Below are 25650 nucleotides of genomic sequence, written 5' to 3'. Positions count from 1 at the left end.
GGAAGTGACCCACACACTATGATTCTGGAACAATACATCACGGCACATACGTATGTGACACGTGACTTGAGGTACACCTTACATAATGTCAATGATAAAGTAACAAATGTTAATTATAATTCAAAGTTTGTATACATGAAATGTAGAAACCAACTTCTGTACGAAAGCTAAATTTATTTTTCTAAGGATACAAATGTTTTGTGAGGGACGTGGGACTTTTTCTTCTAATGTTTCACTTCTGTGTTAGTATTAGATGTACTAAGAGCTATGTTATCAACATCCCTTTGTCATATATTTTTATGTTATAATAATAATTTTCATTGTGTATATCGCTGTCTTCAATACAGCAGCAAACCTTTTAAGATCATCATACTCAATTTGTATAATGTTTCAGGCAGATGTATCAGAAAACTGTGTTCACATTGTTTCAAGACAAAAAAGCTGATTTCTTATCGCGCCGTGTCGTTTAAATATTTTATTCTTCACAGGACGAACCTGTAGATCTGTTTCTTTACAAAGTCCAATTGAATGCCTGTTACCGCTTTTCACGTGGAACTCTGTGATGATGCTCAGTAACAACCAAGATCTGATACGTTGAAGGAATATAGCTACAGTGGATTAAAGGATTAAAATTGAATATGTTTCAGTATTCTAAAAGAAATAATTATATACCTATGTATAAAATTTCGATCCCGTCGTGCCACCACATTTGTAATATGTCTTTCCTGAGGTAAATTCATACATGTTCACAGCATTTTTTTATTAATTTAAATAATTTTAAAACTTGTATCTGTCACTAAGGAAAGATATGTTACAACTGGTAATGCGTAATTGTATCTTCTTGTGAAAACACAGAAATTTGTGTTTGTACTTGTATTACAAAATATCTTTGTTGGATGTAAAACTACAACGCAATGTCTAACAAGGAACAGTATGTATATAAACAACTCCAAAGAGAAGGAAGAAATCAAATAAGGAATATTCATTTTCATTTAATAGGAAAACAGAAATTACGTTCTAGTACGACATCAGTCTCGTCATCACAACAACGTTCTTGTTTGATCTCTTCTTATCTAATCTCATGATTCCTGAGGTTGTTTTGTGGACGTACCATACTTCACTGCCTTTTTTTATTTGCAGTTTTAATTACAATAATTTTCGGCTGCTAGGGGACCGTGACATTGACACTCCTGCTACTGCATTCCATTTAATTAAAATGTCAACGTGAGTTGGTCTCCGCTTGTAATGTAGCGTGCCCCGTGTCAGAAGTTCGGGAAAATTTTCAGTGTTGCTAACTGCGTTACTTACACATATGCCACGGCAAGTGGAGTGGTTGGTATCATTTTTCAAAATTATTCACTGTTTTGCGAGAACGATTGGCTAGGTAGGAAATATCGATCACGCAGAAGAAATAAAAAGTCTATGAAACGTCGAAAACAGTAATACGGCAGAGCCGACCGTCAAGACTACGGATGCAGCCACGATTGAGACAGATACCACTGTAGATCGGCTTCCTACCGAAACAGCTCCACAAACATCTGCAATAGCGGACCCGTTTCTGATTTTGTATCACAAATTGGAGACTATGATGAGTAACAATTTCGATCGGTTAGCGAAAATTTTCAATGCACAGACGAAAGAAAGTTTTAACGAATTTGTAAAGGAACAGTCAGAACAAATTACAACAGTATTAGCTCAAGTGCCTAAGAGACCACCGTATCAAATTGGAACAAACGCCAAAATGGAAAATATTGAAATAAACGATATCGGAATTGAAAAACAACTGCTATCACTTAGTAGCGGAAAAGCATCCGGACCAGACGAGATACCCTTAAGATTCTACAGTGATTATGCTAAAGAACTTGCCCCCTTTCTACCAGCAATTTATCGTAGATCGCTGGAAGAACGTAAAGTACCTAGCGACTGGAAGAAAGCGCAGGTCGTTCCCATTTTCAAGAAGGGTCATGAATCAGATGCGAATAATTATAGGCCTATTTCGTTTACGTCAATCTGTTGTAGAATAATGGAACATGTTTTGTGTTCTCGTATTATGACGTTCTTAGATAATACAAATCTCCTTCATCATAACCAACATGGATTCCGCAAACAGAGATCATGTGAAACTCAGCTCGCCCTAATTGCCCAAGAAATTCACAGTGCCGTAGACACTGGCGAGCAGATTGATGCCGTATTCCTGGACTTCAGGAAGGCATTTGATACGGTTCCGCACTTACGTTTAGTGAAAAAAATACGAGCTTACGGAATATCGGACCAGGTTTGTGATTGGATTCAGGATTTCCTAGAAGAAAGAACACAACATGTCATTCTTAACGGTTCAAAATCTGCAGATGTAGAGGTAATTTCGGGAGTACCGCAAGGAAGCGTGATAGGACCTTTATTGTTTACAATATACATAAATGACTTAGTTGACAACATCGGTAGCTCCGTGAGGCTATTTGCAGATGACACGGTTGTCTACAAGAAAGTAGCAACATCAGAAGACTCGTACGTACTCCAGGAAGACCTGCAGAGGATTAATGCATGGTGCGACAGCTGGCAGCTTTCCCTAAACGTAGATAAATGTAATATAATGCGCATACATAGGGGCAGAAATCCATTCCAGTACGATTATGCCATAGGTGGTAAATCATTGGAAGCGGTAACGACCGTAAAATACTTAGGAGTTACTATCCGGAGTGATCTGAAGTGGAATGATCACATAAAACAAATAGTGGGAAAAGCAGGCGCCAGGTTGAGATTCATAGGAAGAATTCTAAGAAAATGTGACTCATCGACGAAAGAAGTAGCTTACATAACGCTTGTTCGTCCGATTCTTGAGTATTGCTCATCAGTATGGGACCCTTACCAGGTTGGATTAATAGAAGAGATAGACATGATCCAGCGAAAAGCAGCGCGATTCGTCATGAGGACATTTAGTCAGCGCGAGAGCGTTACGGAGATGCTGAACAAGCTCCAGTGGCGGACACTTCAAGAAAGGCGTTACGAAATACGGAGAGGTTTATTATCGAAATTACGAGAGAGCACATTCCGGGAAGAGATGGGCAACATATTACTACCGCCCACATATATCTCGCGTAATGATCACAACGAAAAGATCCGAGAAATTAGAGCAAATACGGAGACTTACAAGCAGTCGTTCTTCCCACGCACAATTCGTGAATGGAACAGGGAAGGGAAGATCAGATAGTGGTACAATAAGTACCCTCCGCCACACACCGTAAGGTGGCTCGCGGAGTATAGATGTAGATGTAGAATGCTCGCCGACACGGAAGTTCTGGCTGTAGAGAAGCAATATCACACGCGCTTGTTCAGAGAAGCTGTAGAAATACAAAAACACGCGAACAGTTTCAACAAGAAAGAGGAAAGCCTTAAGGTAAACGGATCCTGGCTTCGCGTACTGCAGCGAACGACCGTCACAGGTAGCAAGAGGAGAACCGCACTGGAAATGCCCGCGGAGAAGCCCTCGTACGTTGGCGCGCCAGGTACATATAGTCTGCGGCCGCGAGCTCGGCTCCAGTTCACCACCGGCAATGGAGGGTGAAGCTTTGACAATGCCAGCCACTCGTGCTGGCGAAACGTCAGTAAAATCATTAGATGAACGTCGGCCGAAGCACCCGAGATAGAAGCCAATAGGCAGTTTGTCAATGCTTGATATGATCTTGAAAGAACAATGCCATTAGATCACAGCGAATTTCATGTAAATACATTCCATAATCACCTCAGTAAAGGATGCATATCAAGACGTATTAGATTTCTTATAGTTATCTAATAAAGTGGGCTTACTAAGAACGGCACATACCACAATGGAAACACCAGGATAATAGCTCACAACTCAGTTTCAGAATTTAGTTGTGGAGCAAGAGGGTAAGATCAAAGGAATGCCAGGAATTTGCGAATGAAATTTCGTCCTGGGTAAGGAAGAGACACAAGTTAAAGAATCGCTCAAGACTGAATTACGTGCCGCTTCTTAAAGTGTGATCGAAGTAGTGGTGCTCGGATACAGTGCCTCTAATGAGTTATCGAAAAATGAATTGATACAGTAAAGATGGAGTTAAAGCACGAAATATCAGAGTGGTGCGAACAAGTAAATGGTCATGTCAACGACCTATGGAAAGAGATAGTCTCGGTGAAACGTACCGTCCCCGATTCATCACTGGTAAGCATATGTACAGGTGACACATTCATAAATGTACATGACTGATAGTGCAAAGAGGAGACTACTCACTTCAGTTCCTATACAGGTAGTTCATTCGGTCAAGTGGGGGCACGGGCCAACGTTACCCGCTACGCTCTTAGAATAGACCCTTCTACATCACAAGAAATTTCAGGTGTTGCCCCAGAGAAAAAGTCACAACATCCTGTTGTATTCATAAGAGGTTTTAGGGACGTGTTACCCTAAATATGGAATGATCGACTGAGGATCAGATTAATAAGAGTTTTCATACAAGGAAGTACCATCGTATGGGCTACGGGAACAGCCGAAGAATGCTAAACTCACGAAGAATTTCAAAGAGCGTTAATAAATAATTATTGATCACTATCCATAAACGAACAACTTTGGAAAGAAGAAGCCTCATGACACAGAGAGCAGTACTTCGTACGTTATTTAAACAAAATAAGACACTGGGCCGAAACGACGTCTCACAAGGACGTTATTAAACAGTTAAACTGAAGTTGCCGGTGCACATAAAAGAAAAACTTACCCATGCGCAAGAAGCCAATATAGAGCAATTTGTGCCCTCTCTCGGTTTTCTGGATTTAATACACGAAGAAACGAAAAGCATGTCTGGCGACGGCGCTGGGCAACAGGCGGCAGCCAGGACAATCACAGTAGGAAGGCTGGAGGGCACGGCAGCGGCGCGCAGACATAGTGGACCTGCGAATGTAAACAGACAACAACATCAGAATAGCGCTCAGCATTTCAGTAGAAAGAGGAGAAACGATCACCGTTTCAAGATAAAACAATCTGCACGGGTATAGTAACCACAACTGGCAAAATAAACTCAGCAGTTGGCAGAGTCATCACACGCCAAGCAACACAGGACCGCCCTACGTGAATAATAGAAACGTAGGGGATGGGAAGAGATCTAATTCAAGTAAAAACACAAGCTGCTCGCAACAACGAAAACAAGACTGGTCATCACTACAAACCAGGGCGTGAGAATAGTGAAGATTTGCAGGTGATTGAAGATCACGCTCCACTAACTTAGAGTCTCAAGGAAGTAGACAGGATTTCCTGTCAGAAAGGTCACACTTCGTAGTAATAAACGGAAAGTCATCGAGTAAAACAGAAGTAATATCTGGCGTTTCCCACGGAAGCGTTATAGGCCCTCTATTGTTCCTGATCTATATTAACGACATAAGAGACAATCTGAGTAACTGTCGTAGATTGTTTGCAGATGATGCTGTCATTTAACCGTCTTGTAAAGCCATCAGATGATCAATACGACTTGCAAAATGATTTAGATAAGGTATCTGTATGGTGCAAAAAGTTGCAATTGACCCTGAATAAAGAAAAGTGCAGAGTTATTCACATGAGTACTAAAAGAAATCAGCTAAATTTCGATTATTACTTTATCAAGTGTAGAGTGCAATCAAGGTGCCTCAGCCTGCTGCAAGTACAATCACCACCCTCTTGCAATCCTCCTGTACTTTCTGACCCAACAGTAACTTCACTGCTCAGGAACTGTGACCCTCTCTCTTTACTCTGTTTGTACATATCTTAATCTCATTCCTGTCACACAAATCTGAGGGCCGCAAATTCAACTAAATACTTAGGGATTACAATTACAAATAACCTAAACTGGAACGATCACATAGATAATATTGTGGGCAGAGCAAACCAAAGACTGCGATTCATTGGCAGAACACTTAGAAGGTGCTACAGGTCTACTATAGAGACTCCTTACACCACACTTGTCCGCCATATTCTGGGGTACTGCTGTGCGGTGTAGGATCGACATCACGTGGGACTGACGGATGACATCGAAAAAGAACAAAGAAGGGCAGCTCGTTTTGTATTACCGCGAAATAGGGGAGACAGTGTCACAGACATGATACGTGAATTGGAGTGGCAATCATTAAAACAAGGGCGTTTTTCGTTGCGACGGGATCTTCTCATGAAATTTCCATCACCAGTTTTCTCCTTCGATTGCGAAAACATTCTGTTGGCTCCAACCTGCATAGGGAGAAATGATCATCACGATGAAATAAGAAAAATCAGGCCTCGCACGGAAAAATGTAAGTGCTCGTTTTACCGGTTTCGAGAGTGGAACGGTAGAGAGCCCGCTTGAAGGTGGATCATTGAACCCTCTGCCAGGCACTTTATTGTGAATAGCAGAGTAATCACGTAGATGTAGATTTTGTCAAAGTTTGTGGTTGTGTGTGTGTGTGTGTGTGTGTGGGTGGGGGGGGGGGGGGGTTGTCCCCGATCTGTTAAAGAGGATCTTAAATGGCTCTTGTTTTTCATTCTATTCTGAAAACACATTTACTTATTTATTAACTTTATGTAAATAATTTGCTTTCGGAAACCTTCATACAAATAGTATTTGGTGTATAAAATTAAGCAGGAAAAAACTTTCTTTTTAAATGTAACCTGTACTAAGAAACACACAAATGCAGAATCAAATGTTTCTTTCGTAAAATAAAGGACAACCGTCTTCAGTCACAATCGAGATTTCATTTCAATGTTCCGTATTTCAATTTGCTCATGCTTTAACAGTCTTCATCGATTTCTTTTCTTTTGTCAGATTTCAGTTAATTCTGCTTCTGGTAAGATTAAAAGGGTATATTACAAAGTGCCGCATTGTGAATACAAATTTACAAAACTAAGAATGTTCGAATGTGTATGGATTTCTAAGGGACCAAACTGCTGAGGTCATGGGTCTCTACACTTACGCACTACTGAAACTATCTTATGCTAAGAACACACACACCCACATCCGAGGGAGGAATCGAACCTCCAGGGGGAGGTGCCGCTCATACCGTGACATGGTGCCTCAAACCGCAAGGCCACTCCGCGCGGCAAAACTAAGAAAGATATGGACGTATGGTTTTGAAGCACAGTGTGAGTAAGCATGTTCATGTGCATTTATACATGTATGTCTATATGTGATAGAGTGGATACATGGTTTTCAAGCAAATACGAATAATCATGTTTATGTGCATATATACATAAATGTATAGATGCACATAAAAATGTTTACTCATATTGTACTCCAAACTACGTATCCACTAGCGGAAACTTATTTTTAAATATGTCTTAACTGTAAATTTGTATCCACAATCTGCCACTTTACAGTATACCATCGTAGTCTTGCCAGGAGCAGAATTAACATATATGTGAGAAAAGAAAAAAGTTTTGTAGACGGTTGAACCAACTGAAGATTAGTTTCCAGGGCTCTAAATACTTCGTGCATTAAAATAAAATGACAATTAATAAAATATTACAGGGTTTCAAGCCACGCCAACTGTTAACTACCCAAGAGCCTTCGCCAGAGACCTCCCCTGGCACTGTCAACTGGCTGACCGTCGTGTGGTGCCGAAGCCATACTTATACAGGATGAACAGTAATAAAACGGGCAAATTGCATGGACGGATTTCTGACTTGAAGTGGAAGAAAAAAATGTTCTATACACATGTGTGTGGAAACGGACGGTGTGCTTGCAACGGTAACAAATCACCCCGGAACACAGTACAGAGCTGCATCGCATCCACTTCACAACACATGTTCAAAGTGGCGTCCATGGGATTGCCGGTGATAGGAATAGTAGCGGTTGTCATGCAGGATACAAATAATGGTACTTTCGCTTGCACCGGGTTGGCGGGCCACTTGCCTGGAGCTTCTTCTAGGATTCGTCTCAATATCCTGTAGACCTGGCCCTCCAAATCTCATATACGCACAGTCCGGCGCGTTCCTGCACGATCGTCTGTGTGAAAGGACTCATGATCACACAAATGGCCGAAAAGGTCTCTAAATGTTGTGTTATGTCTCTGGTGTCAGTGAGAATACCTGTTTTACTATAACCATGCTGCTTTCCGACTGTTTCCATCTGCTTAGCTGTACGCAAACACCATCTGGATTTGTTCCTGTCGGATACCAGACCATTATGCTGCTTACAGTACGCTACGTCACTCTCACAGCCTTTAACACACAAGGAACACACGGCACGTGGTCGGAGGAATTTTCATTTTCAGTGTAATCTACCATGGAAAAGATGCAATTTGGATACATGTTCATACGACCTTTTCTCCACGATTTACAGTCAGGCATCCGTCCCTGCAGTTGGTCGGTTTTATTAATGATCACCCTGTTCACACTTCATAACTGAACGGCCGCCAGTGGTGCCCAACCCCGCACTAGCATGTTTTGTTGGTGCGAACACAGCGCTCGCTCCAGCTCCCCAGTTACAGGGTCCCAGGCCGTTCTCAGCTGCTATCAACCACCAACCTTTTTTTTAGGATGTTGTCTCACATTTTCATTTCTGTTGATTCGTTTATTACGCTGCCCCAGTGGCCATTCGTCCGTTTAAAAACTTAAGTTTCGTGGAATGTAATTCGGTGTCCGTTTGCAAGATCTCCTCGCTTCTAAACTGATAGTGTTATTACTCATCTTAGCCGCGAGTCCTTAGAGGGTGGTGTATGTGACGTTCAGTATAACTGGTCAGCATTTCCACCCGGAATTTGCGAGTGTTAAGTCGGACCATCCTTGATCCGCCTTGGTGGGTCGTGTCGTCGGATTTCCTCCTATCTGTGCGCGGTGCAGCTCTCGTATTGTCGTCCCGTGCAGATTCTTCATTGGCGCATTGGATGTCTCTGTCGGTGGAAGCTAATTATCTGAAATTGCTGTCGATTAACTTTAGTGTATCTATTTACTCGAAATTAACATTCAGAATGCCGTAACATGACTTTTATTCCTATTAGATCAATAATGAAACACTCATGTCACAAACTACTCGTAACCGAGAGCATGGCTACCATCGAACAAGACAGGAAGAGCTCTTAACGCCGACTGCCGACTTTGGCGCGAAGTCCGTATCTCTTACTAGTTTCGTCACAGTTTGTGGATTTCCGATGAAGTTCATACTTACTAAGACATGCACTTGTTAATGAAAGGGTGTGAATTTTAACGAGGCAAAATTATGGTAAATACACTCCTGGAAATGGAAAAAAGAACACATTGACACCGGTGTGTCAGACCCACCATACCTGCTCCGGACACTGCGAGAGGGCTGTACAAGCAATGATCACACGCACGGCACAGCGGACACACCAGGAACCACGGTGTTGGCCGTCGAATGGCGCTAGCTGCGCAGCATTTGTGCACCGCCGCCGTCAGTGTCAGCCAGTTTGCCGTGGCATACGGAGCTCCATCGCAGTCTTTAACACTGGTAGCATGCCGCGACAGCGTGGACGTGAACCGTATGTGCAGTTGACGGACTTTGAGCGAGGCCGGGTGGACGTACCGCCGAATTGCTCAACACGTGGGGCGTGAGGTCTCCACAGTACATCGATGTTGTCGCCAGTGGTCGGCGGAAGGTGCACGTGCCCGTCGACCTGGGACCGGACCGCAGCGACGCACGGATGCACGCCAAGACCGTAGGATCCTACGCAGTGCCGTAGGGGACCGCACCGCCACTTCCCAGCAAATTAGGGACACTGTTGCTCCTGGGGTATCGGCGAGGACCATTCGCAACCGTCTCCATGAAGCTGGGCTACGGTCCCGCACACCGTTAGGCCGTCTTCCGCTCACGCCCCAACATCGTGCAGCCCGCCTCCAGTGGTGTCGCGACAGGCGTGAATGGAGGGACGAATGGAGACGTGTCGTCTTCAGCGATGAGAGTCGCTTCTGCCTTGGTGCCAATGATGGTCGTATGCGTGTTTGCCGCCGTGCAGGTGAGCGCCACAATCAGGACTGCATACGACCGAGGCACACAGGGCCAACACCCGGCATCATGGTGTGGGGAGCGATCTCCTACACTGTCCGTACACCACTGGTGATCGTCGAGGGAACACTGAATAGTGCACGGTACATCCAAACCGTCATCGAACCCATCGTTCTACCATTCCTAGACCGGCAAGGGTACTTGCTGTTCCAACAGGACAATGCACTTCCGCATGTATCCCGTGCCACCCAACGTGCTCTAGAAGGTGTAAGTCAACTACCCTGGCCAGCAAGATCTCCGGATCTGTCCCCCATTGAGCATGTTTGGGACTGGATGAAACGTCGTCTCACACGGTCTGCACGTCCAGCACGAACGCTGGTCCAACTGAGGCGCCAGGTGGAAATGGCATGGCAAGCCGTTCCACAGGACTACATCCAGCATCTCTACGATCGTCTCCATGGGAGAATAGCAGCCTGCATTTCTGCGAAAGGTGGATATACACTGTACTAGTGCCGCCATTGTGCATGCTCTGTTGCCTGTGTCTATGTGCCTGTGGTTCTGTCAGTGTGATCATGTGATGTATCTGACCCCAGGAATGTGTCAATAAAGTTTCCCCTTCCTGGGACAATGAATTCACGGTGTTCTTATTTCAATTTCCAGGAGTGTAGTTTTAAACATCCAGAGGCTCTTCCTAGTATTCATGTTGTCATAAATGACTTTAATTGTTAAATATAAGTGAACAAAATCGGTGAATCTGGCGCCAAGGTGGCGGTACTTCCCGTCATGTATATTTCCCAGGCTGACGCTTGTTGCTACGGACCAGCGCCGAGTCCCAGCCTAGTGCGCGACATAAGGTCGCTTCGTCACCTAGCCGGCCAGCGTGGGAAATGCTCTCCGACTCGTGGCCGGCTACGGACTACAGCACTTCCTAAATATTGGGAATACATCAATAAGAGACAATAATTTATTAAAACTGGTAAAAATGTCTTCCTCAAGTAAGAGGCACCTTACACGTTTTCCAGTCCACGTTCTGCTACAGCTGATTTTTCGGGATAGCGTAGGGGGAAACACGTAGCATGTTCTATACGGCACTGGGCAATACTGCAGACAGTCTGTCCAACGCAAAACTGCTCAAAACCGCGTAGTATTTTGTATATTCCACATGTTTTGAAACCTACATCATCTGTCACGCTCTTCATTAGTTGCCAGATCTTTGTTAGGGGCTGAAGACTGTGGCGAGTTTATGTATCTTCAGGAGTCCACTAATTTTCCTTCTCATTGAGCAACAAAACGGTAAAAACGCACTTTCTTCGTTTCTTCTCCGCAGGCCTTCTGCTTTTGTTGCTGAGTCGAAACTGCTTGCGAAATTTGTCTATTGTAACCGTTTTCCTTGAAAACCTCATGTAAGGTGCTCAGTCTCCTCTGCAGGTTCTGGGCGTTTGAGAGCCTTCGGTTTGAGACGGTTTCAGCTCGATGTACGAAAGTCCTCAGAACAGACTTTTCTGTGCTGGTTGGTGGTAGCTGGCGGCGTTCAGATACCGTTCCGTGTGGGTGGGCCTGCGGTAATCGCTATCACCAAAACACCCATTGGGTTTACGGCGGACAAGGACATCTGTAAACGCCAAGTAACCATCCTTATTTACTTTCATCGTAAACTTAATGTAATAGTGGATGTCATGGATGTGTTCCAGGAAGGCTTCCAGCTTTTCATGTCCACGAGGCCATATGCCGAAGCTATCTTCAACGTAGCTGCAAAAACAACTTGGCATTGCAGTTGCCGTTTCCAAGGCAATATCCTCGAAATGCTTCATGAAGTGCCTGCCTATAACTAGAGCTACATTTCTACGCCGTCCGTTTGGCTGAAGTATTGTCCTCCATGCAAAATGTATAATGACGTCAGCGTATGGTTAAATAAATCTAAGATGCTGTCGCCAGTGCGCCGGTACAGCACGTCTATCGAGTCTGTGATGGGCACACAATTGAATAAGGAAACCACATCAAAACTAACCATAATATCTCCTTCACGGAGGTGTAGACGTTTAAGTCAGTCGATGAAGTCCACCCTGTCCTTGATATAGTGCATAGTGACCAACGTGCTTCGAGATGAGACTGGCCAAATGTTTTTCAAGTCTTTAGGTGTGCTTTCCGATGGCGCTCACTATAGGTCTTAAAGGTTTATCCTTCTTATGTACCTTTGGCAGACCGTAGAACGTGGGTGGTCTGTGTGCCTATGGGAGGGAGTTCTGAATAACACTCTCTTGCAGCGATGAACGTTTGACAAGCTCTGAAGTGATCCTCACTATTCTGGATGTAGGGTCCCGAGGCAGTTTTTGGGACGTATTACTTTCCTCCAGCATCCATCGCATTTTAGCGTCACGGTCGACTCGTTCCATTAGGACGGCAGCACTGTTATCTTCAGCTGTCTCTTTGCAACTGCAGCGAGACGGTGAGAGGATCTTTGCGGAGAACACGGAGGACGTCGCACTCAGCTCTAGTCATAGTGTTGGCGGCCTGGATTTAAAAAAAATGCGGCTCGTTTCTCTACGAGTTTCTTCTGCCATTTCACTGGGAAGCTTAGGAACTGCTTGTTCAAATGGCTATCTGAGCACTATGGGACTTAACTTCTGAGGTCATCAGTCCCCTAGAACTTAGAACTACTTAAACCTAACCAACCTACGGACATCACACACATCCATGGCCGAGGCAGGATTCGAACCTGCGACCGTAGCGATCGCGCAGTTCCAGGCTGTAGCGCCTAGAACCGCTCGGCCACCCCGGCCGGCGAACTGCTTGTTCAGCACCACTTAACATGGCAGCAACAGGACTACTACATGGTGAAGGAAATACTTAAGTCCCTCCTTAAGTGCTGAGATGACATCCACGTCCACGTTTCTTGTAATCCTGATCACGGTACGAACCACAGTTATCCATGTTGTCGTTGTTGTGAAAGCCGATTGATTTACCCTTTATGCTTCCTCGTGGCTCTCTTCCTCGATGAAGTTCGTTGTGCCACCGTTGCTGCGTTGATCCAGTCAATATCTGATGCCGAAAGTGGCAGCATCATTACTAGGTGAACAGCCAAAATTTGGAAATTTGTGGTAACTAACTATGGGACGAAATTGCCGAGGTCATCGGTCCCTATGCATACACACTACTTAACCTTACTTTAACTTACGCTAAGGACAACACACGCACCCATGCCCGAGGAAGGACTCGAACCCCCGACGGCAGGAGCCGTGCGAACTGTGGCACGGCGCTTTAGACCGAGTGCCTACCCTGCGCGGCGAAAGGCCAAAGTTCACTGTCGTTTGCGTCCAGCTGTTTTCTGGTGAAGAGTATCCTCTCCCGCAGCATGGCCAAAGTGGTACGGTGAAATACGATTCCGTTTACTTCAGCCATGGAAATAGAAACTGATTGTGGCAAATTGCAGTTTCGCTAAATGCTTTACTTAAAATTTCCACCGAAAAAAATTTGATGGTGATGCTTAAAAGAATTGTTTTCTAGTCATCTATAGTACTTGTCGTCGCTAGGTAACTTAGAATTTCCCCACGACCCTGTCGTAAATAGTCTGTCCTCCTTTCCAGTGAGTGTGTAAGTTAAAGTCGCAAATCATGCATCTACTATAAATGATACAGAGTCTCCATTATTTTAATTTAAGGCCAGTGCCATCGTTTCGTTAAACTAAACTTGCAAATTTCCCTTACAGAAATATGTAGCTAGGTCGGAGGTCGGTCTCTTCTTTCGTTCTCCTGTGGTGAATTTCTGAAACTGGTTCGTGGAAATCGGTCAATGCCTCTGTGTTTGACAGCTGAGAGGCGCTACGGAGAATTAACACCGGTTCGGTGGAATTCCACGTCTAAACTGCTCAAAAGGATACTGTTGCTGAAGGGTCATCAGTACCACTCTCCCGATGCGCAGTAAATTCAGTTTGCCGCATATTACTGTTTCCCAGAACTGTAATTGCGCTGCATACCAGCAAAACATACCACAGCAATTCAACTGTACTCCTCAGCCACAGAATCACCCAGTGAAAATTAGTCGAGAACAGACCGTGCTGCTCTTAATTAAATGGTTGTGGGCGTTGAGAGGGCGCCGTTTCCAAGCAGTGACCGTTTGTCTGCGGTAGTTTGGTGCTGTATGTGTTACCGTGAACTAGGAATACTTCACGTGTTAAATGATAGATTCGATGCTGTGCAATAACCCACCCATGTTTTGAGTAGCGCTCTCATAACAAGATATACCTGTGTAATAATTTTAACCGTTTCCATGGACGACTTTATTCCATATTTTCTGCTATTTGACTTGAGCTTTATACCCCATAATATATGTTAACAAGTTAAAAGTCATCTAATTAATGAAAGTACCATTTTTATCCATGTACTTCATTTCAGTGTTACAATGTTTTAAGTGTTTTAGGCATTTATTTTATAACAATTTTATAACATTATAGGCGACTTTAATTCTCAAGAAGGTACTCTTAGTGTTACTGAAACCAGGTCAAAGTATTTAGAACATACTTATGCAACCGGTTGGCTGTATTACTTCCTTTATAGGAAATCATGAGAAATATGGCGGTCCTCTCAACGCGACAACTGTTCGTACATAATGTTGCATGTTTTTGCCTTACAAATTCCTAACTCCCTTCCGCTGCCACTTAAGAATAGCTTTAATGAGTTCTGAAATAGGGTGTGATTATCGTGTTGAATTATATTTTATTTATTTATTTATTTTTTATTTTTTTATTTATTTATTTATTTTATTTTATTTTATTTTTTTGCTGTGTGCCAATGCAGGATGCAATATTGAATGGGACTATTTCAGTGCCCTCAAGTCTGGACTGAATATGTGGCACACAGTTTTAACTGTAACGATATTATTACAATCATTTTCTTCCCGGGCTACGCTGTCTTAGATGACTGTCCGAGCTGCACTGTAATGAAGCTATTGCCACACCACTCCGTCAGGGGTACGCATTACTGAAAACTGACTTTTGATATGTTTCCAACAGATTTTTTGCATTTAATTAAGAGATTTCTTTAGATTTAGTAATATTTCTGTGGTAATCTACCTAGCTATATGGTGCATCCTGCCATCCACTGTACATTTTCCAGGTTTTATGGCTTTGGTAGCACGTTTCTCTGTTACGGGCATTTGCATCCCTGATGAGTGGTTTTGTAACTCCTGCTCACTCTGCCATACCCTGCCTATGTTACTCTGTTCATGTTGTTTTGGTGCTGATAGGGTTCGTGAGTGCGACATTTAGTTCTGCAGTGACTTTTGCACTTGTCACTCTCTTATTTTCCTTCACGATCTTGTTCAGTGACCGTCTATCACGATCTCTCAACAAATGCTTTGGTCCGCGTTGTGACTTAAAGGATGATGTTTTCTCCACTATCCGTATATGTGGTACAAATCTTTCACTTGGCGCCTCTTTTAACACCAAACACTTAGGGTATCTTCGTTACTGGTCTAGACTGTAGGTCAGTGAGAGTGGTGGAGAATGACCTCCTTCAAGTCAAAATAAAATATGAGAATTATTCACACAGTCTCGTTGATGTTAGACGGTAATAGACTGACAGTCCGCCGTGAACGGTTAAGTCTACGAGTGCACAATTCGTTCTACAGGATGACACCATGATCATGTTACAAACTTTCAGGGATGATAAAATGTTCAAATGTGTGTGAAATCTTATGGGACTTAACTGCTAAGCTCATCAGTCCCTAAGCTTACACACTACTTAACCTAAATTATCCTAAGGACAAACACACACACCGAGGGAAGCCTCGAACCTCAGCCGGGACCTCAGGGATGATAAAGAAGGGTAAATACATCAAATTGACCCTGGTCCGCGAACGACCGAGTCGAAAACTCTAAGCAAAACTCTTTCTGATACCGCAGACAGTGAAACACATTTTGCGGTACCGTAAGTACTGAGGGTGTACGTTAGGCAACTTTCAGAGGTGGTAGTATGCACCAAACCAAGAAAAAGAGAATAGTAAAGGTGGGCTCTAAAATGCATAGCTTGAGCGCTATGGACACTTGTTCATTTGCGATAGCTTGAAACACACCTTTTCTACTGCATTATTTTTAATTTCCATATTTTCAGAGTAGGCAGCATGCGCCAAAACAAGAAAAAAGTGCAGTAAACAAGGGCTCTAAAGTGCATACCTTAAGATCTGTGAGAAATTTCTCATCTTCGCTGCTTTGAAACGCTTCTCTTCAACTGAGCAAGTGGTCGTAGTTCTTACGGTATGCATTCTAGAATACATTTTTACTGGTAATTTTTTCTTCTTTTGGTCCATATTACCTCCTCAAAAAATATTGAAACCAAAGATCTTGCGGCAGAAGATATGTGTTTCACAATATAGAAGATGAACAACTGCTCATAATTCTTGGTTATGCATTTCAGATCCCATGTTTACTAGACTTTTTATTCTTTTGGTTTCTTGTTACTATCTCTGAAAGTTGCCTACACTACAGTCTTAGCAACAACAGTACCGGTGAATGTCTTCCACTGCCAGAGGAATCCGAACTTGTATCTTTCGAACCGGTGTTTCCTACCAGGATTCCTTGCCTCAAATTTATACCTTTACCCTTCTCCACCATCTCCGACAGTTTGTAACATCATCACGAAACCACCCTGTATAATAACCAATGATAGTGCGTAAGCAAAGCTACAGTCCTGCAACACGTCGCTCCCGGTCGAGTCACATTATTCATGTGCTGTGCCTCATCACCAAGATGCTATTCGTAACTGCGTGATCATTCTTGTGGAGGAAGGGAATTTGACACTGTCAAAGAACGGGGCACTGTGTGGCGTTCATGAGCGCACTGCACGACGATCGATAAAACGTTATCTAGACACAGGAAAATCAAGTAGGCATGTAGGAGCAGGTTTTTGGCGTGTATTAAGAACTGTCCAGGACAATGAACTTGTCAGCAAGTCAAGGAAAAATTGTTTTTTAGTCGCAGTTCATTTGAAAGACGCTACTGTTTTCCCGGCTGGGTGAATACTGTTCGGCGCCATCTTTGGGTGGCCGGATAAAATAGAAAACGTACGGCCATCAAGCAGAGGATCCGTAATGATTGTCAAATCTCCTGATTAGCGTTTGCCTAGAACAATGTCAGACGTGATATTTTACGACGAAACGTTTTCTCAATGAATCATGGTCCAGTACGAGTATACAGGGCACAAGGTGCCGTATCGACCCCAAGTGCATCGATGAATCATGTCGCACTGGCCTGTTTTTGGCAATTTGATGCTGGACATTTTCTCGTTGACTTGGGACGCTTCATGTGATATGTAGTCAACTCGACGCTGCTCAGTATGCTCATAGTATAAGTAATATTACATCCTTTTCAATGCAAGAACTTTATCCTGAGGGAATAATCCGTTTCCAGCAGCGATTAGGCAAGAATGGTTTACATAACGGAAAGAGATTTCTCGATTGGTCTCCTCCTGCACCAGACCTAAACCCTACTGGAAACGCATGTGCAGAGACGAAATGGAAACTAGCCTGACGCCGCGCCAAGAAACTGTGATGACCTTTGGAACGTCACCCTGGTTCCCTAACAGAGGCATGCAGAAAATGTGAAACTTACCCTCCATCTCGCAGATTCCCTTCCTCGCAGACTGCAGGCTTCAAGTTGAAGGCTTTTGGATGCGATATTAAGTGGTGAAGAAGCCACATGCTGTGCCCTTTAAGAGACGAAAATATCTTAATAAGAACCGTAAACCATAAATTTTATAATTTTCAATGATAAAAAATTAATGGAGCAACACAAAAAAGTTTCGCTAAGCCGGATGAGCCGTAGTATAATTTGCTGTTTTGAAGAGCGCGCCGCAACGCGTAGTGTTAATCAGTCGCCCTCCGTTTCTAGCGGTGGCAACGCTGTGGCAATCGCAGCTTTGGTGTCTCACTCTGTGGAAAAGGGGAAAAGTTGCCTGTTCAGGTGCATTTAAGGGGCGCTATGACCTCTGCAGGAGGTCAGTCTGAGTGAGTCAGTCGGAGGTAGTTGGGCAGTCTGTCAGTCTCGGCGAGTCTGTTCACTTGGTCGGCCGTCAGTGTCCGGCAGTTAGTGTCTGTCCGTCGTTCGGAGTTCTAGTATGTCTGTCGTTTGGATCGAACATTAAAGCCGGCACAACGGGGCGAGTCTAGGCAGTTGGTCAGCCGGGTCAGTGTGGGCTAGTCAGTGCCTGTCTGTCGTCCCGGGTACTAGTAAATGTTAGGCCGCCAGTCTGCTCGAGATTGCTTAGGCAATAGGAATTGGCGGTTGGATCGATCGGTTGGTCGGTTGCGCACTGAGACACCAGATGACTTGTCTGTCTTGAGCGTCGGTGCATGTGAGGTCGACACGTGAGTCCAGTGCGCTGCGCCGTATAGCGAGGGGTAGTGGCTTCGCGGCCGACACTAGAGCGACATCTACATCTACATTTATACTCCGCAAGCCACCCAACGGTGTGTGGCGGAGGGCACCATACGTGCCATTGTCATTACCTCCCTTTCCTGTTCCAGTCGCGTATGGTTCGCGGGAAGAACGACTGTCTGAAAGACTCCGTGCGCGCTCTAATCTCTCTAATTTTACATTAGTGATCTCCTCGGGAGGTATAAGTAGGTGGAAGCAATATATTCCATACCTCATCCAGAAACGCACCCTCTCGAAACCTGGCGAGCAAGCTACACCGCGATGCAGAGCGCCTCTCTTGCAGAGTCTGCCACTTGAGTTTGTTAAACATCTGCGTAACGCTATCACGCTTACCAAATAACCCTGTGACGAAACGCGCCGCTCTTCTTTGGATCTTCTCTATCTCCTCCGTCAACCCGATCTGGTACAGATCCCACACTGATGCGCAATACTCAAGTATAGGTCGAACGAGTGTTTTGTAAGCCCCCTCCTTTGTTGATGGACTACATTTTCTAAGGACTCTCCCAATGAATCTCAACCTGTTACCCGCCTTACCAACAATTAATTTTATATGATCATTCCACTTCAAATCGTTCCGCACCCATACTCCCAGATATTTTACAGAAGTAACTGCTACCAGCGTTTGTTCTGCTATCATATAATCATACAATAAAGGATCCTTCTTTCTATGTATTCGCAATACATTACATTTGTCTACGTTAAGGGTCAGTTGCCACTCCCTGCACCAAGTGCCTATCCGCTACAGATCTTCCTGCATTTCGCTACAATTTTCTAATGCTGCAACTTCTCTGTATATTACAGCATCAGCCGCGAAAAGCCGCATGGAACTTCCGACACTATCTACTAGGTCATTTATATATATTGTGATAACCAATGGTCCCATAACATTCCCCTGTGGCACGCCAGAGGTTACTTTAACGTCTGTAGACGTCTCTCCACTGATAACAACATGCTGTGTTCTGTTTGCTAAAAATTCTTCAATCCAGCCACACAGCTGGTCTGATATTCCGTAGGCTCTTACTTTGTTTATCAGGCGACAAGAGCCAACGTACGAGATCTGTCTGGCCGGTACGAGTTGCGACGCCGAGATACGGGAGATCGGCGTGCCTTCCTGTGTCCGTTGAAGCGGCTGGCAGCGGACGGTTCGGGAGAGCGTTTTTGGGGTGCTGCACCAGGTCTTCGCCAGACATCGCCGTTTATTAGAAGTGAAGTGATAGCTGATATGTTGTTTCATTTACTTGTGAAATTCTACTTGTTTTCTTGGTCAGTCTCTCGTTCGCAGCTTCCTCGCCTGTCTTTCGTCCGCATTTGTTAGGCAGTTAGTGTCTGTCTGTCTGTCTGGCGGTCGGTCTGCCGTACGTTAATAGCTGCCTCTGTCATGTTTGTTGGATTCGGTGTTAACGACTTTATAGAACTAAGGTAAAGGCCGAATTCTTGAAATATGTTTATCTTCCCTATCATCTTGCGAGGTGGTATATGTGTAATGTAGAGCATGTTGTACGTTTTAAGTAAGTCTGCATTTTATGGCTTTTATTTGTATAGTCATTTTTATAAAGTTGCCATCCTTCCACCGTAAGAGCACTTTTAGAAACAAATGGCACTTTTGGTGGCAAATAATTTCTTAGTGTGAGTGATTGTACCATTTCCATCCCTCTTACGCGGTGCTTAGTTAATGTGTTTGTATGAGTTGTTAAAATTTTTACTTTAAAGTAATCTGTTGTGTTGCAGATTTGCACCAGTGTAGTTTTTCATAGGCGTTGTGAGCGGTCGTGATTACACCTGAGTTGAAAGGAAGCTTCTCAGCCCGAAGGCTCCTACTGGAAAAGGAAATTGTAATTGTGCCTCTGAATAATTGTAACTTGATATTTAGAGGGTGCTTTCTGATTGTAATTTTAAATCTGTTTTTGAAAATTCTTTTAGGAATAAAATTCACATTTGTTAAAGGCAATTTCATTTTCCATCAGTTACTTCCTGGCAACGATTTCCACGCTCACCTAGTGTGATTAAATGCGTTAATGTTCTTGGTGAATCGCTAGTAAATAAAATTCTTTAAGAAAAGATTTTTAATCAAAAATTACGGTTCACCGGATGTAAACCAAGTCTTCTCGTCGGGCAGTTGCCTGCTAGATCACAGACCATGCCACTGATCGCGAATGCACTATGTTAGTGTAGCCAACATCTAGATTGCCTACTTTTTACCACTTTTGACTCCACATCGCAGAATAAAAGTAGCTGTACAAGGTCTTCAGTGCTACAAAACAATGCGGTGCAATCCTTTTTCACGTTTTTAGAGGTTGCATCCTTATTATAAGAGCCATAAAGCTTTAATCCTTCCTCTACAATCACAATAACAAGTTTTTCTTACTTTTATGAGCAGATCTGTATATCCCTGTGCCGTGCGCGGCTCGTGTTTGTGCCGTTTATTGCTTGTCACCTTGTGTTTGCGGTACTGCCGTCCCGTTTCTTATCCGATTTACTGTCGTCAATAAGTTGCAGGCTTGCCTGTCCGTGAGTGGCAGCAGCAGCGCTTATCGCTTAGAGCACTGTCGTACTATCCTTGGAGCGACTGATAGTATTTCCGGGCCGTTGGGTGCGGGAATTCCATCGGGACGGGGCAGCAGTGAGGTCCGTACAGCCATGACACTCCCAACCGTTGGTTGGTCGTTCGGTCGGTAGTCTCATCGGATGACGTGTATTTGGTCGTCGACTGTTTTTGGGTTCTCCGTGTGTGTCGAATTGTGATTCGTCCTCGTTGTTCCGCGGTCACTGGTTTTAGTATTGTTAGAGTTGTTTCTGGAAGTGTTTTCGTGAAACCGTGTTTAACTTGTGCGGTGTTGACTGAGCAGATATTTTAATGCTGTCTGCGTGCTGCATGTGATCAGTCAGTTGGGACGGAGCAGCGAGGAAGTCTCCATGGCGTGAGGCCAGGCCGGGACCGCTGCACGTGCTGTAGGATTCTGAGGCACTAGCTGCGAGAGCGACAGAGTTTGTTGCCCACTGAACCTGGAGAATAAAGTTGAGTGATCAGTTAACCCTTTATGAAATCTTAACTACTGTGACAGCTCTTCATTCATTTGCTCCCTGGGCCATTAGGACTAGCAACAACGTATGATGTGTTGGAGTTGTCAAAATCTTGCAGGCATTTTCCTATATTGTGATGAATTATTAAATTAGCTGTTACTTAAGAGTGAAGTGCACCACTGGTATTTTCTGCTCTGTGGCCGTGAATGCCCCAGTTACCTGCCCTGGTCGTTAGCGTAATTTTCCGGCAATATGCCTTTTCCTCGTCGTTGATGCTGTCCGGCACATCTTGTAGTTCGACAACCTATTAAGTTGTTTGATTCGTATTTTGCTTAGAGTAATTATTGTCCCCTTAGCTGTTTTTTAGACGCCAATTACTGAAGACGTAGTGCTGTTCATATCCTCGTCCTCAGCCAATATTTCTCATCGTCGTGCCATTGGTTGGACAGAAGGGAATTAGTTAAGTTGTTGGTCGGTCCTTGGACCATCCGTAATTCGGGTTGTCATCCGATTATTTAACTTCAACTTTTGGCTGCCTGTCTCACCTCACCTTACGTTTGAGCTACCTTTTCAGGTTGACCCTTGGAACACTTCCGAGCACCATACGTTCTGTTTGTTTTAGAGTGTGATTTTCATGTTAGTTTGAGGTATTGTGTGAGGCCTTCGGCCATTTATTAATTCAGTTCTTTTTAAATTTACATGAAGGCCTTCAGCCATGTTAAATTAAAATTTGGAAGATTGATTTTATTTTATAATTTTTTTTTCTTAACATTGGTTCTATCTGAAATTGTTTGTAATCCAGGCCCTAAGCCGTTAGTTGTTTGATGTGTTGTGTGGCCTTCATCCAACGATTTACGTGAACCCCTTTTAGTAAGGCCTTCAGCCAAGTGTATTCTTTAAAGGAAAATTTTTTTATAAGAAGGAAGGGGTTTGTTTTAAATTGATTTTCTGACTTGATGTTCAGGCCTTCAGCCGTTGTTTCAAATTTGTTTGTGGCCTTCAGCCGTGCAATAATTCAATATTTCTTTGATTAAGCTTTTGGCCACTCTGTTGTAAGTTTAAAAGGAAATTTCTTGATTAGGAAAATAGTTGTCCTTCAGACATGTAGTGTAGGCCTTCAGCCGCTAATTGTTTCAATTGCATTTTTTTAACCCTCTGCTGTTAATTGCTTTTGGTGTCTAAGCCAGGCCTTCAGCCATTCATGTTTTCGCTGCGGTTTTGAGTCTTCCGCCCAGAAAGAATCTCAAGTTTTCTCTAACTAGGCCTTCAGCCGTATTGTTAATTATAATCTTTAAGGCAATGTGTAAATAAGTGGTTCTTAGAAAAATAAAGTTGTGTGTTTGATTTTGCAACTCACAGTAACTGTTTACGGCCCCATCTAAAACTTTAACCTTATCCTGTGCGCTCTCTGAGTGCCTACCAACCATCCCGTAATGTGATTGGCTCCTGCATCAGCCACAGACATTTCTGTTGCTGACAAGTATGCTATATAGCTACAGCTATATTGAGACTGAAATTAACTTTTAAATAATCAGTTAATAGCAAATTACAATGAGAGGTTTCATGAATAAAGAATATCATAGCCTTTGGACTGTAGAAAGTTTACTCAAAACAGTGGTCCACCTAAAGTAATGAGAAAAGAACGAATGATCAAGGTCCTTTTGGGTGATAGAGGTGGAAGACAAAAGAGGTGTGTCGTTATGGAATCTTTCGGATATTCGCCTTGAGTGTAGATGAACCACAAGCAATTTAAGTAATTAACAACAGGTGGAGATTTTTCCCTTACTCTTCTGAAATATAAGCTGTGTGTCCACCCATTTGCCCCATTTGACTGATGAAGAAATGGTTCTGGAATCTCTGCACTTTAGTAGGATGCGTAAAATTTCCTGTATTTGTAAGACAATTTTTGGCCCAGATTAAAGCTGCGGATAAGATTTCTTAGAAAATGTTGAAACATTTTGTTGGTTCCTATAAAGCTGTTGAGAGTGTGAGTCCAGTCACCTTGTAAGTAGGCTGTTTAGGTTTTTATGTTGCATACATAATTTTGTCAATGAATGGGTAACTTGTTTCATAGAGTAATTTATCGTGATGCATCACTCTAGTGTTAAGTTCTGACATAGGTATTAGACATGGCCATCTTTACTGTAATATAAGCTGTGTGTCCACCCATTTGCCCCATTTGACTGATGCTGTTTGCCAAGCATAGTGCTACTGAATTTCACTTTGTATTACTCTGTTGAGCCAGTCTTACTACTGATTTATTTTTCTTGTTTGCTGCACATTGTCTTATATTAGTTGTCATATTGCAATTGCTTTGCTAATTTATGTTTATTGCTGCTTGATATGCCAATTTGCATTTTTTGTCATTGCTGTTTGTGTTAACAGTTTCCTGCTGCTGCATTGCCTCGTCCCTTAGTTCAGCATCTGAAGTTAGCTTAAGCGGGGGTAAGACTATATAAGAGAATGAGTTGTGATGAATTGGAAGAAATGCATTGACAAGGTATAAGAAAAAAGTGAAATAAGGGGAAACATCTATGAAATGAAGTTTTGGGTTGGACTGCAGTACAAAATAACACACTGAAAACAAATCCTGCCCTGTCCTTTTGTGTTATTCTGCTAGGTGTTTGTGTGCCCTTGTGTATTTGTGTTCTTCCTGTCTTTATATGTTTATCTGATAAGAGATATGTTGAAGAATTTTTGTAATACTATGTTACTTACTTTGTAAAGATGTTTACACATTATTTATTCTGTTCTGTTTCAATGCTAATGTGTGAGATTAATGTTTAGAAAACCAGTCTTATTATTTTATTTACTTATGTCATAATTCCTGTAACACTGATGTATCTGTTTATTTCTATTCTTTTGAAAAGCCTGTACCACTACAAATGTTACCTGTGTTGTTATGTTCTTTAATGATGTATTTTGTACCTTTGTAATTGTATTCTCATGTCGTAAATTTAAAATTGCAATTGACACCAGTTCATCACATTAAGTAACTTGTAAGCATTCATTTCAGTGCACAATATGTGAGAAGTTGGGACTGTTAGTGTTTTCAAGTGTGTTAATAATTCAGCAAGGGACTGGATATCATCATTGCTGGTTCTAAGGACTTTCAAAAAAAAATTTTGTCAGTGCACAATTGGTGATTCATGGACTTGCTATATGGTCCGCAAGACTCTTCGATGGTGATTGTGCACCTGCACAGTCGCAACAGATGGCGGCTGGCCGTCTCTACCAGGACTACAGTGGGTCTGCTCGGTGATGACCTACCTAGCAATATTCTTCAAAACTTTGACTGACTCTGCTGTGGGTTTGCTCTGTTGTGGACCATTACCTGTCTGCAGGCCAAGAGTCAGCATTATCTTTCTGTTGGAAGGACAACACTACTTCTTCAAGACTGTATGGAAATCCATTACTTCCGTGTGCATTTTCTTTTACTGCTCAGACTTTGTGCATAAAATTGTAATTAATACTGTGATGATCAGGACTGTCTTTATGGACTGTGATAAAATTTTAGCTTTTGACCAACATTGTATTAATAAGTGTGTGCATTTGATCTCTTTGTTATTGTAAATATGAAACTTGTTTTTCAAATCTGTATTGGCCACTGCCAAAAACAATTCGTAAAATATTTTGTGGGGAGCATGGGGGCTATGTAAGTAGGCTGTTTAAGTTTTTGTATTGGTAACGCCATGCATCGCTCTATACGAAAATCACTGGCTGTTCTGTGTGCAGTCTGTGGCCGGTTTGCACTGTCGGAATTTGCTATTGTAGTGTTGGGCAGTTGGCTGTTAACAGCGCGTAGCGTTGCGCAGTTGGAGGTGAGCCGCCAGCAGTGGTGGATGTGGGTAGAGAAATGGCGGAGTTTTGAGAGCGGATACTCTGGACGTGTGTCCATCATAGACAGTAAATTTGTGAGACTGGATGCCATGAGCTGCTATATATTGACTTTAGAACACTATTAAGGTAAATACATTGTCTGTTCTCTATCAAAATCTTTCATTTGCTAACTATGCCTATCAGTGGTTAGTGACTTCAGTAGTTTGAATCTTTTATTTAGCTGGCAGTTGTGGCGCTCGCTGTATTGCTGTAGTTCGAGTAACGAAGATTTTTGTGAGGTAAGGGATTTGTGAAAGGTATAGGTTAATGTTAGTCAGGGCCATTCTCTTGTAGGGATTATTGAGTCAGGTTGCATTGCGCTAAAAAAATATTGTGTGTCAGGTTAGTGTTGATCAGAATAGGTGAAGAGCGAAATGTCTGAGTACGTTCAGTTCTGCTCAGACGTTTGAAAATCAA

This window comes from Schistocerca cancellata, chromosome 1 (genome assembly GCF_023864275.1).
Source record: "Schistocerca cancellata isolate TAMUIC-IGC-003103 chromosome 1, iqSchCanc2.1, whole genome shotgun sequence".
NCBI lineage: Eukaryota > Metazoa > Arthropoda > Insecta > Orthoptera > Acrididae > Schistocerca > Schistocerca cancellata.
The sequence above is the reverse complement of the archived record's forward strand: the minus strand, read 5'-3'. Positions refer to the sequence as shown.